General features: G+C 29.6%; 1 protein-coding gene across 1 annotated transcript in view; it reads right to left on the bottom strand.

Moving 5' to 3' along the window:
- Positions 1–3,455, bottom strand: part of LOC132945258 (noggin-like) — a 38,374-nt gene extending 34,919 nt beyond the window's left edge. The window contains exon 1 of the mRNA XM_061014951.1: positions 2,963–3,455. The gene's annotated coding sequence lies outside the window, so the exon portion shown is untranslated. The remainder of the gene's footprint in view (positions 1–2,962) is intronic.
- Positions 3,456–18,750: the final 15,295 nt, after the last annotated feature.

Here is an 18,750-nt window from a genome sequence, read left to right on the forward strand (position 1 = left end):
CTGGTTAAAAAGTAATATCTTAAACGTTTGGAAAAATATAGGTACAATAATATAATATTTAAAACAATAAAATTACGACTATAGTTACATTTCTTTCAAAGTCCCAATGTACCAATGTTCTGAGTTATATAATAGCTGGTAATTCATTAAATAATCAGATAATGTATTATTCATATAATTACTAAATTCTTTTATAGTTTTTATTATTTTTAATAAAATTTAAATTTTAGAATACAGCCTTTAATTTGGTATTGTATACAGATACATTATTCTTAGGTGAAAAGCTAGAAGCCTAATAAATTATATAGAAATAAAAAACGAATTTAAAATGACAATAATAATTTACCATCATTACACTATAGAAACCATGTTGGTGATACGTTTGTAAGATTAATGAATAAATTACATTAATCTATTTAAAAGGGATATTTATGTCTTTGGAATTATTTTTTATGTGTGGATTTATCATACCCTCGAATATTATAAACGATCCCCTGCTTCATCAACGTCGATGTACCTCGTATAATACACATATAATAATATATTATATAGGCGCCTATTATTATTATTGTGACTATTCATGCTCCTGTTATTCCCACGCTAATCACACGGTCCAAGTGAACCTGCTGCACATACATCCCTTGGGTGACGCAAATACCACATCACTACAATAATGGTAATAATAATAATAATATTAATAATAAAAAAAATCTATTATAAAAAAGAAGGATAACTTCGGTTGACAGTTTACCTGGTCACCCCTTCTTATATATTATACAAAATATTATATACGCAGCGGTTAACGTGCAGCACAAAGGGCATCACTGCCCAAATTCGTCCAAGTTGGATTTTTTTTTTTTGTGTAAAAGACATATATTATTATTATACAGCTGAGGCGAAATAAAAAAATTACACTGCACAAGACGCACGCACGTACCTATACATATATTACACACACACACACACACACACATACACACACACATGCATATATACATATATATACATATACATGTATACAATATTATAACAATAAAAGGAGCATTAAAACGTGACCGTACCGCCAAGGCGTCGGATTACTCGAAATTACCTGGTTGCCGACCGACAAATTGGTCCCCATTAAACTCGGTCACGTAATAGTGCATACTTGGAATTTTATACCTATGTATAACGTCTGCAGACTATTATCGTCGGATAGTGTACTGCAGGTATACATAACGGTGGAAGCGATATTATAATATATATATTATTTTATCGTGACGAACGATACAGGGCAAGGCGACGGGCGTCATCCGAACTTGCTGGGGGGGGGGGGGGGGTGGGGGAGACGAAACTTTCGAACCGATTCGAGTTCCATAATATTATGTTACATTATTAAAATAAAATATATTACTATTGTGACGTTGCACGTTTACAATAATGTTATAAGTACGGCATTTGGTGTATAGGTACGCGCGTCGCTATTCGTGTCGAAATATCACATTTTTTTTTTCTTCGCCCGTCGCCGTTGTTGTTATCGACTGCAATATTGCTCTGCTGCAGTGTCCCGGCGGCTATTATAATAATCTGCAGTAACACTGCTTTGTAAACAATTTGCAATATATGTGCACGCGTGTGTTTGAATCGACGACGCGTCGAAAACCATATATGTACGGAATGCGTGTACTCTGCACCGATACGTGCCATTGTTGTAGTTTGTTTGTCGTTAAAATTGTCTTCGAGTCGAGGCAACATTATCAATATATATATATATATTCTGTGTGTACTGTATTGAGCACTTCGCGTCTAGGCATATTATATAGGTATATTATATATATATATATATATATATATAGGCGAAATGTGATTTTCAACGATCCCCCCGACATCCAAGTTAACGGACCTGATAATACGTCTTTTATGATATTTTATGAACGGTATACTTAACTAAGCGTTATCAATGGGACCTGGCGGTGGCGGCAATCTCACAAAACAAAACCGTTAAATCTAACTATAAGCATTTATTTAAACTATTTTTTTTTTATGATAAGTAACATTTTCACTGTTTTTATACTGCTCATTGAAATTCATACCATAATATGCTCACATATATAGTTATATATATAATATATACAAACTATATACTATTTACTATGTATCAGATATTTTTAATATTTTAGATAAATAAGATAATTCATTTTTTGTTTTAATACACAAGCACGTGGGTCCTAAATATTGGATATAAAAACTACTCGTAACTACATAATAATATACCAGTTAAATTTATGACGTAGGTAGGTGCTTACATAATATTTAAAAACAGTTTTTAAAAATATACGTTTAAGTTTGTACACAACGCGCGTCCATTTAAAACGAATACAATATTACACGAGTTTGTTTACGCTATACAATATCACAGTAAAAAATATTGATTTAAAAATATGTATCTATCATACCTTAACGAATACTTGGGTGTACGAGCGTAGGTGAGAATATATATTTTTTTTACAGTTATCAAACAGATCCAACGTGAGTACTTACATTATAGGTACGTTCAAGGTAAACGGTCACCGGGCAAATTCTTTTGTATAATATACCGTTGGCGTCTAAACATATTTTTATTCCATTAAACACAGCACACATACAATATTATACAGCTGCTGGACTTCGTAAATTTGTACACCCGTCCTTAACGCTTTAGTTATAAAATAATACTATACCATACATATTTATGTAACATGGTACATCGAGGCAATAAATGGTATTTATAAAAATAAAATATTGACCTCGTATAATCGTATCGGATTTCTGTTAACCAACTGTATCAATATTGATCAGATGAATCGTATCGACTGTCGATAATATTATTTTCATATATTATATTATATTGTATACAGGTAATATTTTAACAAATAAAACTATAATTTGTCATATTGACATTTGAATAATAATAATAAAAAAAAACAATTTACAATAATCGTACCTTTAACGTCGGTCGTTGTGACAATTTTTCTCTGGGCACATGGTCCGTTGATCCAAAATTATGCGAGAGTTGAGATTTGGGAAACGAACTCGGCGGGAAATCGTCCGAATATCCGTCCGTCTGCACAACTTCAGTGGTCGTGCGTTTTTTTCGCGGTTTTTTTCAAGGAGAACACGACGATTAGTGAAAATAACAATAATAATAATAACGACGAAGATAAAAAAAAAAAACTCGAAACACAGACCGAAGTTTTCGTCGACCGCGCAGCAGTTAATTTTGAAACGGATTGGCGCGATTGGCGACGGTGGTAGAGAAGGGACGGATAGATGATTAAAAAAAAAACCGACTCGACGGCAATATTATTTAATGTTATAATATTTTGGGTTTAATAATAATAATAAAAAAAAAGCTCGTAATCCGACTCGTACGAAAAACGTTTCCGATCGACCGTGTGGCGCGCGCGTACGTCGTCCGTAAACAGTGTGTGCGCCCGGGGCCGGTGTGCCGTAGTACTCTGGCGCCAGGCGCTCGGCCGCCGGCTCGTCCGCGGTCGGCACCGGTCGGCCGGCCCGTGTCCGCCCCCGCGCCGATTCGGCTCCGCCCCCACCGGCGCGGGGCTCCCATCGTTGAACATTTTTTTTCCTGGCAGGCGCCTCCGCCGACATTAATGACAAATATAATAATATAACACCTACCCGTGTCAGTGTGTGTGCAGACGATGCCCGAGACGAGAAGGAGAGAGAAGAGAGACAGACAGACATACAGAGTGAGTGAGTGAGTGAGTGAGATGATTGTCAGAGACGAGAATAAAAAACATACGAACGGCACGTTATTATAATCATTATTATTATTATTACTATTATTATTATTATTATTATTCAAAGCGTTTAACGAGCGTTAAATCGTTGGTCGGAGAGCCACCAAAGCGAAAACTGACAAAACGGACGCTATAGTATGTATGTATGGGTATGTCGTATGACGTGTTATATAATATTAGTAAATTATTATAACGCGCAATGAAAATAATATGATTGGTATAACCTATAATAATATGGCTCGAGAGATGCGTTATTTTTATTAATGAACCGTAATACAATCTGAACGAATAATAATATACAACAATATTAAACAAATAAATAGAATATAGTTTATAACAATAAAATATAATATAAACACCACAATATTTATTATTTAGCCATCTATATTATATTGCATTAATTAATACCTAATCCTAATGGGCATATAATTATACGTATATAGTATAAAGTAGCCAGTATAAATGACAAGAAGAACAGTCTGTAGGTAAATTTTTCGATCAGTCAAGTGCTGCTTTATACAACCATCATATCCTCTACTTCCTATTTACGCGTTGGAAACGCTGTATTCCACCTCATTTTTTATTTTATCCATATTCGCAATATATACTGCTCCAGCAACACAAATGCATATAATTAAATTAATTTGTTTTTACATTTTAAAATTAATTTGTCTACGGGTGCCCGTGTTCCCCAGGCCGATTTTTTTTAAAAAATATTTTATACTTTTTTAAGCGAACCCAATGAAACATCTGAATATCAATCATTTTTTTAAACGTTGTAGTCATTTGATGGAGTTTAAGGCATTAGTTTAAGGGGTTAAAAATCGCCATTATTGCAGTTTCCGTTTTGATTAGAACTTACGGTTATAATTCATTCAACTCCATTTGTTTTTTAAGTGCACATACCTGCGACTCCCGGACCTCTTACCATTTCTTTTATTCGTATAATATTTAAGTTCTTTAATTTTGTATGCATTTATAGATTATTTATACTTTTTCCAGCGATCAATTAGTGACATCATTCATTGATAAATTGATTAAATTAATGGTTTTAACTTATTGGGTCTAGATAACACAATAGGTTACAATCTAAAACCTCAAGAAAAATAGAAATAATAATAAACTGACTGAGAATCGGCCACACCCACCTCACACATGGACACCTCATAAAAAACCAACCACCAACGGAATGCACCTCATGTGGAGTTACCCTCTCAATAAAACATCTGATGACAGAATGTAGATCAAATGAAGAAAAACATAATATAATATACCAACGAACATATATGAAATAATCGGACCCATCTGTCAGCCAGAAAATGTCATGTCATTCCTTAGGAGCATCAAAATGGAGAAATACATTTAAGAGAAACACAAACAAATAGTTATGTCATAAAGCCCCCTCCCTATATTATTGTAATCAAAGTGTTACCAAAAGCTAGTAAAATAATATAATTTATAAGGCTAATGGCCCCTGTTGCCGAAGCTAAAGAACAATTTAAAAAAAAAAAAAGAAAAGATAACAATCTTCAGCTTTCATTACAAAATAATAAATAATTATTGTTGTGAATTAAATTGTTTGCTTTTTAAAATGCATATTTTGATTGTGGGCGCAGCTGTTCTTGCTATTTTCTTCATATATATTTTACTCAATTTAATTATTTTTTTATACTTTTGCCAGCTACCTATGACCTATTCCCTTTCTATCACAGCTAGTGACCTCTGAATCATTCATTAAAGTATTTAAGTAAAAATTATTTATTTATTGGGATTAGAATCAGAATAGTTTGCAAAAACTGTTTTCAACTACGACATAGTTTTATAACTAATTCCATTTTTAAAATAGTAGAACTCTCTAGACATAGTATTGAAAAAGTGATAACGGGTCAATTTAATATTACATATTTACACAATACCTAATAATAAACATAATATTATGTTCGTGAAGTAGATGTACTATAATACCTGGTATGTACGCATATTTCGTTGTTTTTACAAGCCATCAAATTTATAATAGTTCATAATAAAAGCATATTATTATACTTTACAAAAAACCTAAAAAGTAAAAACCATAAATAATTCTAAATTTACACGGTTTAAGTAGCAACTGATGAGGTCATAGCGCAATCATTTAACCAGCGAGTGGCTATTTTCTGGATGTCTTACAAGCAAAGTTGTCTCTTTATTCTAGTCTCCTTATAGTCCTTCTAGTCTAACAGTAAATCTTGATAACAAGTAACAACCAACGCTGAACCTATACATTTACATCGATATTATTATTTGTAATGATAGTGCAAAATCGCTTTATCTGTATGTTAGTAAAATATTTATTATCTAAATTCTAATCTAAACTATAATTATAGGTAGTAGATATGTTGTTTATAAACACAGAATATCAAATATATTCAACCAATTCCCCCGCTGGGTAAGGTTAGCCACTATCACATTTGAGCTGCGAGCGTTCAGAAGGGGTTTAAGTCTGATTTTGATATTTTAAGATCAGATTATAATACATTCGGCATTTTTGGTAAGCATAAATTAAATTAAACATTTTAATTTTGTTGGATGCAACGCATTTAATTCGTGGTGTTATATTCAACAATATAGTTAACTCTTTTTAATAAAATAAGGTATACATGATTAAAAAACACTTGTGCCAATGTCATCAGCAATTTTATATGGCATACGCTAATTTTGGGTTAAGTTGATTTAAGTAGGTATAATAAATTGTACAATTTTATATATTAGATTAATTAAATTTAAATCAAAGCAATAGTGTAATAAGTTATTCACATGGTGTATAAATCAATCCATAAAAAGAATTAGGTCATAAACAAAATAAAATGAATCAAACCACTAAATTTACACATGGGTGTTAGTCATTGAAATCATGTGAAATAATAGAATTTATATTATAATTTATAATTTATAACTTTTAAACATTTTGTAGTTCAAGTTACTTTAAACTCAACCCATTAATCCTTAAAAACAACCGAGACATAAAATCTTCTGTGAATGCCAAACTTTCATATATATTTTTAAAACCATACTGAAAACTTTTATGTTATCAGCTGCAGTCTAAAGTCCCGTTGACCACATTCCGATTATATAATTGACGTCAAGATTGAACGCATGTGGGTTGCGGGTCTGTACATACTATTAAAATAACCAAAATAATATTTTATAGTTGAAAATGTATGTTTACGATTATGACATTATATTATTATTAATATTAAATATTCATATTATATAATTACACTGTTACACGATGTATCCATGTCTCGGGTACAAAAATTGTGTGCAACGTACGGCACACTAAAGGCTCCACTCCTCTCTGGATTTTATGGGAATCGTTTTTATAGTTGTATTAAAAGTATTGTATATTTATAAAATAAAATAATTTATTAATCAAATATTGACCAGAAAACGTCAAGAAAAAAATACCGTTGAATTCAGAATTTGTTTTAAGTTTAAAAACAATTCACTCTAAATAGTAAAAAAAAAAAAAAAAAAACGTTATCTTAAAAATGATAATCTATGTACATCTGCTGATACAGCTCTTAACAGAGTACAGACAGCCTGATATAGTATAATATTATGTTTGGTCGGCGGTGGTTGCAAAGTATACGCACATTGTAGGTACATTGTGTAGGTATATGGTATATTATCTATATAATAATATACATAACCCGATGATGGTAGACAACGTATACGCTACACATGAATGCGTTCACTCGACATTCTTGTGATAATACCGATTGGAAGGACACAATGTAATATAATATAATACAGGTACGTCGACTTAACTTTGAAACTATAGCGTTTAAATTTAGACGAAATATCGTATAATAATAATATAACATAATAATATTATTATATAGTATTTTAATACCCACGCCCGCCCGCGTAGGAAAGCATGTCAAGTAAAAGTCCTACAACACAATTCACATAATGAAGTCTGGTTATTGACCACGTAATGTGCAATAAAATCATATTTATTTTTTACTCTTTATCCTGCTTGGACAATGTCCAAGTATTAAAAATGTGCACATACGTATATACACATAATATTATTCCCAATGCGCTGTGCCTTGGATAAAGAGAAAATAAATAAAATGGCTGAGTTTTAATATTATAATATTGAATGTCTCCCTATAAAATAAATATAATATTTGTTATAATATTAATAATATAGGTATAGAATACAGGGTGATATCACCAAGCATGCAGTCAGCACCATTTTTTCTTTTAAGAATTTGAATTTATTCAAACACAGATTTTTTGGAATTCTAATGTGTATAGGTTTACTAAAGAACCAGGTTTTAATTTATTTAGATTCTTATACCTGCAGTATTAAGGAGTGTCCTGTAGTGATACCAACTTTTAATGTTCAATAAAGAATCACACTTTTTTCTTACAAATTGTAATGCAGTCAATTTTTTTGAAAAGGTTTTCGTATTTAAATAAAAATCTGTACGGATGATTCACTCACTTTATGAGTTAATAAAATGTATAGGTTTATTTATATATAAAAAACTAAACAATTGAAAATATAAGTAAATAAGTAAAAAGGTAATAAGGTAATAAGTCAATATTTGAAAAATTGTATTATACAAGAAAGAATGGGGACGAGCTTGCTTATAGTAATTCCCCTTACCTGTGTATTTAGTTCTTACCATATTTTAAAAATATATAAAAGTATAGTACGTATACCTAAGTCTTGAAAATACTGTTGCAAGTTATAACATAATATTATTAATAACGGTATAATGACAAGTTATAGTTTTTTGCCTAAAAATTATTATATTAAAACATCGTCATGTCATAACATATTATAATATTGTACAAAATACATTTTTCTATGGTTAATTAAGTATATACATAAATGTATACGTTTTATATATTTACCTAATAATAGTTATTAATAAACGAAAACAGAGTGGTTCACATGTTATTCATTCGTCAAAACGATATTTTAAAAATATAAAAAAAAATGGATATTAAGCAAATCATTGCCATTTAAATAGTTTACATTACTATAATAATTTCGCTTTTGTAGTGAGGATTAGTTTTAGTACCGTTACGTGGGTGGATGATACACCAATAGCATAATAGGATGAGTATAATGTTTCAGGTATTCAGATTTGAAAAAATGTATACGTAATTGAAACAATTATATTTTAAATAATTAAAAATTGAAAAATTATTCTACTATTTTCTTTTGTGAATGACCAATCAACGAATTTAATTCTGGTCGAACTAAGATAATTAGACAATAACATATTATTTTAATAATTTTTATGTATCAATTTATTATTTTGTGAATGTAAATAATGAGTCACTATTTACATTATTAGTAATTTATATACTAAACATTATTAATGACCAAATAACGAATTTATTTAAAATTAGATAATTGCATTATATATTTTAGATTCTGAGCGAAGCGATTGATTTTACAATGAGAAATGTTTTTTTGTGTCTGTGTATACGAGAAGTAGTCGAAATAATCGTTCAGAATCTTTTCCGAGTGGAAAATGAATCTAGTTGATGAATTTGAGAGGTTAAAACTTGAAAATGAAATAAAATAGTAAGTTGTTGTTAGTGGAAATTAAAAAAAAGTCAATCCACAATCTTTTTAGATGAGCGTCTGTAGTTAGAATTTTGAAAAAAATCAAAAAAATCACGAAAATGTGCAAATTATTTTGAGTTAGAAATTCATAACAATTTTTATTTTTATATCTAAGATTTAAAAATGTAATTTAATACGAGATTACACATAAGTTTGTCTACTTTTATAAAATAAAAATGTCTATCGGAAAGTTAAATGAAATGTTGGTACATAGGCAAGATGTTTTTTTTTATAAGCATTTAAAGTTTAAACGATGACATTATTTATCAAAAATTAAAAATGTACTAATTTTTTTTAGTTAAAATGTATAAAATGTTTAATAAAATAAATTCAACTTACAAGTTACCGTATTAATAATAACAATATAAAATATCCTAGGCTGACAAACAGTCTCCACTCAGAATCGTTTTTCGTATACAATGATATTATATAATTCAATTCAAAATTTAATATCATCAATTACAGTAACCTACTTGTAACCTACTAAACAGCAGCGCGTCACACACTTTTTAATTATTGTTGTTCAATAATAAGCAGGTACATACATTAAACTTATGTGATAGGTTTAATCTATTTAAAATTTTCTGAAGCTCGAACTATGTCGGACACTTGTTTTGTCGTGATTTACTCATGAAAATTAAATGAAATCCTATACTTAAAGGACCATCCAACTCAAAAATTGTCTTAAGCTTAAATTATAGTACATACTATGACGAAAAAAATGATACCCCTAAAATTCGTTTGTGACTATCCTTTCGCTAGTTACGGGCTTGCGCGTGACGTCACGGATTCATTCGCCGCAGCGGCGGCCATACATAACGCACAGCAATATTTATCCATTTTTTGGCTTAACGTCAAGTAACTGGTAATGAACTTATTGTTTTTCGAATAACCTAACCAAATGTGTTTGAGAGTACCTCATAATCTTTCTATTCGTATAATTATATCACATTTCGGTCTAATATTAATAAAATAATAACAATTATAGTATTATAATACACCACGGTCATAACAGTTTATAAGTTTATTTTGAATTTTATACGATTTTATCGATGTTTATTTTTCATAACAATATATTAATATCCTTTATTTCGTGTTAGTAGTAAGTTAAGTGTCACAGTGTCAGTATGAAATGTTAATGTGGTCCTTTTTATTATTGATTGTAGTGCACAATTTAGTTACACGATCTAATATAATATATTTTTTAATGGCCCTTTAACCATATAATTTTGAACCAACAGTGGATGATCTGGAAACAGATATCCAACCACAATATTTGAATAATTCATTTTTGGAAATTGATGTTAATGGACGATCAAAAGTGACTAACATAAATAATTGGTGTATGTGCGAAAAATGTTGCATTTTAAATAACGATGTTGAGTGTGTTTGTTGTGTTGAATTTGAAAAAGTTACACCTTTACGATCGGGAAATAAGTGTATAACAGAGAGTGATTTGTTTAAAAAAATTATTTTAGACGAAGACATACTAAACATTACGCGTCGTCAAATTATTCTAAAAACAAAATATGATAAATCTAAAAAAAAATTACTTAGTATGTCAGTTTTATCAAATAGTTCATGGAGGTTCATTTGTTACACACAATATATTCATTGGATTAATTCGTGGACTTCATTGGGAAAAGGTAATATTAGGTATCATACATTTATTTTATATAGGTACCAAAAGTATTTATTTATAAGACTTACTGTTATCAGGTGTACGAGTTGTTATTCCAGCCTGTGTTGTAAAAACTATTAGAGACAGATATCCAGACATGAATGGGGTTTATGTTGGATTCAAAAGTGGAAGTAAATTACCCAATTAGAAACATTTTATTTGTTATAATTTTAAATTTATAAAGAATGTTTTGATTAGATTTTAAAAATACATCTTGGTGTGTAATAAGTATTAGTAAACCAAAATGTGATATAATTATACAAATGGAAAGTCTATGAGGTAATCTAAAATACATTTAATTAGTTCATTCGAAAAAAAATTAGTTAATTAACAGCATTTTACGTTAAACCAAAAACGGATAAATATTGCCGTGTATAATTTATGGCCGCCGCCGCGGCGCAAGAATCCGTGACGTCACACGAAATGTCAAAAATCATCGTGATTAGCGAACGAATAGTCACAAACGTATTTTAGTGGTATCGTTATCCTAGTTAAACTCTATTCTATTAATTAGGGTAAAAAAAAATTATTGATTTTTTGAGTTGGATGGTCCTTTAATAGAACAATAAAATTATTATTTATTAGTAATAATGTTATAACCGTTTTGACTTTTTTACAGTGTTTATTGTTATAATATTATAATCAATTTAATATGGCAGTATATTATGTTTTGAAAATGTTGTTTATATTCAATAAATTTATACCCATTAATGTCTCGATAACAAAAGTTCTGCGATAGAAGTAAATAATATTATAATATAATTTAGGTATCTCATACAATTGTAATAATTATTATTATGCAATCCATACGTCATTTTGAACAGTTGTTTATAAAATAACTATAATGGTAATAAATATTAAATACTCAGTAAAGTCGACTGTTGATACTTTTTGAGTTTATTATACAAGATATATGTCTTGTGCCTTTATCAATATTATTCATAGTAATAATTATCATTTAAACTGATTGGACATAAAACGAAAACAGAATACTATTTGTTACAATGTATCTGATCAAAATGTAAACATGTCATATTGTAACATAATATGCCTAGTCTATAATTAATCGTTTTTTATACTCACTTACAAAGTTAAAACAATGCGTGAAACACAATAATAATATTATAAAATAAACACTAAATGGGTTGATTCAACGCTGCTTAATTTTTTTTCAATAATTTAAATTTAAGAAAACAACATAATATTGTTGGTAAAGTATTTGTACCACAACATATCGAATAATATAATATATTAATGTTATGTTATATAGGTAGGTATATCGACCGTAGATAAAAATATAAAGATTGTACGTTTATCAGTACCGAATTTCGCATATTTTTATCTTTAAATATAATACAGATAACTATAATATTATATTATTATGTATACATATTATTATGATAGGTATACTCGTATGCAGTAATAAACGTTCATGCATCACATTTTTTTATGTCTGAAAATAAATTAACGTATTAACGGAAAAAACATTTCTCATAATATAGTATACCTATGATAATATTGTACTGAACTGCAATAATAATAAGTTTGACTAGGTGGTAAAATGTGTCCGACTTATGTACCTATATAATAAGAAGATTAGAAAAATAAGTCGTTCAATATTCAAACATTGTGTTAACCGTAGGCGAAGTTGTTTTAATATTTTAGACTCGAGTTTTACGATGGAATAATACTATTCTATTTAATAGTAATAAAATAGTGTGGCGCACTGTTTTTTTTTTGTCGTTCGTCAAATAAAAACTCACATTATTATAAACGTCAACTGCAGTCGGCTGTACAACGATAAAACAGAACGTTATTAATTATTATTATTATAGTTGTAGTAATATAGTATTATCATTACGAAAAATTCGTACGACTTGATGTCGTCTTTGTCGATCGAATATTTTGTTGAAAATGAAATCGATACTTAAAAAACTGAATAGTCTCGAGTGTACCGAAATAATCGTAGCACTGCAGCTGCAGCTAGTGCTCGTCGTACCTAAATGTGCACAGGTATTATTATGATTCGAGTTAAACGATCCGTATACTTTATTCATTAAAATATATAGATATATAGCGCATAGAGATTCAAACCCACGTTTTCTATAGAGATTAAATTTCACGACGACGTCCTGAAATTATTTCGCTATCGAATTCGATATAATATGGTTCAGATGTCTACCACGAGCGTTGTTCGAATCATATAATAATTCATAGGTAGAACAATTTATTTTACACCGATGTAAGAGAATAAAAAAAAGTATAATAGGTATCCGTTGTTTTGATGGAAGAAACGGCCTGAAACCATCCACTGTTGTGGCCCACGCTTACACAGCCTGCCGTATATAGTGGTTATCCAGCCTGCGCTGCGTTTTAAGACTTTTAATACATTTTTTTAAAACTGGTCATTTAGTAGGTTTTTGAGTCGTTCCCGTTTCTGGTGAGTTTCGTACAATTCGATATATGCCTACGCGGCGAGCACTACAACGAACAATACAGATGGATAATTTTTGAAAGAAGTTGGGTGGGCGGAGAGTGGTATTACGCTTTGACGGTTATAAAAATTACCGTTTTAATTTTATAATAATTACTTAACTTATTTCAAAGATGAGGGTAGAATGGTAGATACTGTATGTAGTATATTATACACAGGGTTTTAAAATTTCATGAAATATTTCATTTCCATGAAAAATAAAAATAAAATGTTTATTATACTAAATGTTTATAGTCGTCAAATTCCAAATGAACATTTTTAAAAGTTTATTTATTATATGAAACAAAGAAAATATGTAACATATTTACATATAATTTATAAGTTGTTTAACAAATCTATAATATAACAAATTTAAACATTGCCTTTTAACTCTTAAGTTATAAACTCATAAACCAACTCAACATCATAACATATTGTTGAGAGCCATGGCTCTGCGAATGCATATTATACTATATTATAATTATATTATATTATATTCACAATGTATATAGACATAAACCACTCTTTTTAACAGTCGTGAATCGTGACCTTTTACAATATACAAAATATGATCTAAGTATTAAATAAAAGAGTATACGACTTTTGTACACTTAATAAATACTGAAAATATACACTATTATTTCATTTACTGGTTGAAATTGACTTAAACTTTATTTCAAACCATTATATTTTTGATCACTGACGGTCCGCATACAACAATATTTTAAAACTCCTAAAAAAATGTTTTTACTCTCAAAATAATATTAGGAATATTTTTCAGCACTACATATAGAATATACAAATATGAAATAATAAATCAACACAAATAATATGTTTTTCTTTATTTCTAAGTGTATAATCAATATATTATCATTTATAATCATCTATAACCAAACACGTTTAAAAGAAGAGAAAATATTTTTCATAATTTCATTAAAATATTTCAAGAAAAGTGAAATTTTCAATTTTGAAATATTTCAAATTCAGAACCCTAATTATATACTTACATTTTGTATTATCTCGATTACAGAGTGAGGGTTAGAGATGTATAGTGAGAGAGAGAGGGATATTATAATAATATTATAATATTATGAATGATCCCGCATGATTTTATGAACACCATCCATAAATTCCAACTGTCTTCACTTTGCTCGAGTTGTGACTGCTTGATTTTTTGTGTTCTATATCATATCATATTTTAATAAATTATTCATTATACCTAGAATCTAGAAAATATTACAATATTATACTTAAGTTAAATTGTTTCAATATTTGGGTATAAGCTATATCTGAGTCATTACTCATTATCCCGTTTTAAGTCACAATGGTAGCGCGGGTACCAAATCAAATGATCGAAAATTGAATTTAAAATCAACAGTTAGAAGTTTAAATTGTTTCCGGAGTTTGATGAACAGACACTCTATATTATGTTATGCATTTAAAGCTAAAGTGGTAACCACACACCAGATCTGAAGGGGTTTTGTATAGGCAATTTTAATTACATTTTAGGAAAATCTAAAAATGTAAGTATATAATTATAAAAAATAACTTAAAATATTAGTCTTACGTATTTACCATATATGGTTATATAGCTGTTGTGAAATTATAAAATTATAAATAAAAGACTCGGCAAAGAAGTATGAAGTATATAGGTAGGTACATACAGATGTTGTTAAGAAACTAAATTTTACCATAAAATAACGAGGAGAATATTAAAATGCAATATAATTTGTATTTTTTTAACATGTGAAAAAAGTGATTGCCGTTTGGAAAAAATTAAAAAGAATATCGCAAAGTCAAAGCGCTTCTCATTTCACAGTGGACATTTTTTGGTTTCTTAAAAGTACGATTATAGCCAGAGTGGTCATTATATTATATAACATTAAACAATTCAAGTTTTCATGGCACACCTTTACATTTTCACGGCACATCATTTGGGAAACACTGATTCATGGTCTATACTCGTAAAGCCGCGTTCAAATCAGCTATCGGTATGTCATGTGTCGTGTTGGTGTCTGAAAATTGAGCCCGGTCCATCCAACTCTGGACATTTTCTGGTACAACACATGGTTAGTGAATGCCACCATGATTACCACGGCCAATCAGGATACGATAAACGTCACATGACTGAGTACGTAGCTGTGTTAACCGTACACAACGGTTTATACCAAACGATCCACGGACGTGTGACTTGTGTAAAATTAACAGAATCAAAAAACCGCGTTTCCGTGGACAAATAATTTGAACGCGTTGTTGTTTCCGCCGATCAGTGTCATCAGTCTACAGGCGCAATTTGGCGAGAGGGATTTGCGGTACGGGAGTGATTATCACCACAAATTTTGAAATTAGCGCCCTCGTAATTTATGCTAAAAATGGCATACTATTTGTTAACTGAAAAAATAAGGGGCTTTAGCGCATCCAATTTTTTTTTATTGAAATTGCATTACAGAATGTCACGTTTGAACTGGTACACTATCGATGTGACTATAATTATAATAATATACCCAATATGTGCTAAATATCACATGTTAACTCTTCTTTTCTTCGTGCCCTTGACTTAAGTCATCAGCTGAAAGAATAGTAATTTTGTGTTCATGTCTAAGATTATGACACAGATGCTCCAGTATTATAGTGGAATACACTATCGTCTGTCAATGTCAATTTTTTTTCTAAACCCATTTAACCTGTACGTTATCGCTAAGAAAGAATCCTTTGTATAAAATGATGAAGTTGGCCAACCTCATTTGGTTCATTATTATTATTACTATTATAAGTGTTGGTAATATATTACTATTCTTATATACAAATTATTTCGATTTAATTAACTTACTTTTTATTTTTTTATAATTGTTACTTTTTACACATTTTTAAACTGGCTAAATCTTAGTTTGTCTGTTTAGCTTTATCATACGAATTGGGGCCAACCCGTATATCATGTGTATAAATAAATAAATAAATAAATATATAAAATAAAATATCAAGTATAATAATATAATGTAATATTCATAATAATTTATCAATACCCCACCGATGACCACCACAGTTGAATAATTTAAAATTCCGTTTCGTCGTCGTTCGTATCACAATGACATATAATAATATATAGTTTGTATTCTATTATATCGACTCGACAATAATCGGTATAATCACAATATAAAAATCGACGTGCGTCCGCCCCGAATAAGAAGTACTATTATGCCTACAACAGCAGCATCGCAGCTCACTGCTATTTATGATGCGTATAATCGGAAAAAAAAATTCCACGGGGGCATCACTATAATATATTATTATTATTATTATTATTGTCATACACACACGGACAGACGACCGTTTTTGTGCTAATAAGCCACCTGCGGCGGAGGGGAGGCAATATTAATATATTGTATTTATCGTCACCGCACCGCCACCGTCGTCGTCGTCGTCGTCGTCGTTATCAGAGTACAGACATTATACACATTGTATTATATTATTATACGTGTATAGGGTAGGTGTGTAGGTATGTGTGTGTCCGAGTCGTATAATAATACATAATAACGCGTATTGTGTGCTCCGCAGCGACTACCCCGTCGAATTTCCGGCTTAACGCGCACGCACGCACCACGATCGTACAATTTATAATAATAAACGTCTCCGTCTTCGGCCCGCCGCCGCGCCACACGGACACGTACGATCGGGTTGTTTATTTTTAATCCCGACGGCATTATTCTGTACAGGGTGTGTCGACGTGTGAAGTTTTCAAATCGATGTTATTTTCAAAACATGATTTTGGATATTATTATACATGTGATCACATGCACAATATCGTATAAGGCGGCCGAACGCGTGCGATTATTACACCTATATTATATTCTATAGTTCGTCGGATACACGACAAAACCTCCTCGGCTCCTCAGAAGTCGAAACGCTGACATTTTCAGATTATTGAATATTAGTTATTACTATACTATATATAATTATTCGGGGTATTTCACTAGATAATACTCAAAACCAAAAACTCGTAAGTCCACAGTTAATACACACTTGTTATATTGTGGTTATAACATGAATTTTATGAGTTTTTATTATTTTAAAAGTTGGAACTGTATAAATATACTACATAGTATTTACTATTTGTAATGTGTTACCTGATAATAAAATTATAAAACGAACAAAGTTAAAGCTATTCACAATCGATAAATATTAACGCGAAAATAGTTACCCAAATCGTGGAAAAAAAAGCCTAGAAAAAAAACCTAACGGAAAAAAAACCTATAAATATAAATATAAATGTGAACACATATATACTTTACTCCTAATTACTAATTAATAATGGAAATAATAATTAATTGTTAGTTGTATAAAATACAGATTGTAAATCAAATAAAAATATAAATACGAACACAATATAATATACATATTATGTATTATACGTCATGATATATTGTGTTATAAGTTATAAGTAAAAAGTCATATGTCTTAGGTATATAGTATAATATACATTATACATATACTACTATAACAGATAATAATCACAAATAATAATAAAGTATATTTGATATTATTAAGGTGAATAAAGTAATTTATAAATTACCTATTTATGTGGAGCCTTGTTTTCAATTTTCAATCCTTAGCTATAAAAGTTGAACATTTTATACATATATAACTACAAAATAATTATTAAATTATAAATTTTATAAATTTTGTCAAAATTTGAACTCTTAAAAAAAATTGTGCCTAAGGATTTTTAATTTTTTTCATCTGCCTTTGAAACAATAACCTAGGAGCCTTCTATTAAATTTTCAAGCTTTTTTACTCAACAGATAAAATTTTATTGATATTTATAAAAAAAAAACTTAAAAAAATAGAAATTGACAATGTCCGTAAATAGTTTAAAATAAGTCAAAATATTTGGAAAATGTTATGGTGTATAGGAAATGCAATTATAAACATTCAGTCAAAATGTCATGTCCCTACGGTCATTTGTTTTAGAGTTACCCTAATCTAACCGGGTAGTTTATTTATTTGTTAAAATTAAGAACGGGCTGATAGCTCCTCAATGGGCAGTGGTTACATTACAATAACACCATATTTACATATAAAAATAGCTTTGAAATAATCACAAATAATATGGACATATTTTAACAAGACATAATTTAGTAGGTACACCTGTATAGTAATGTTACGAAGAAGATAAAAATTGTTCTTT

This window comes from Metopolophium dirhodum, chromosome 5 (assembly GCF_019925205.1).
Source record: "Metopolophium dirhodum isolate CAU chromosome 5, ASM1992520v1, whole genome shotgun sequence".
In the NCBI taxonomy this organism is placed as follows: domain Eukaryota; kingdom Metazoa; phylum Arthropoda; class Insecta; order Hemiptera; family Aphididae; genus Metopolophium; species Metopolophium dirhodum.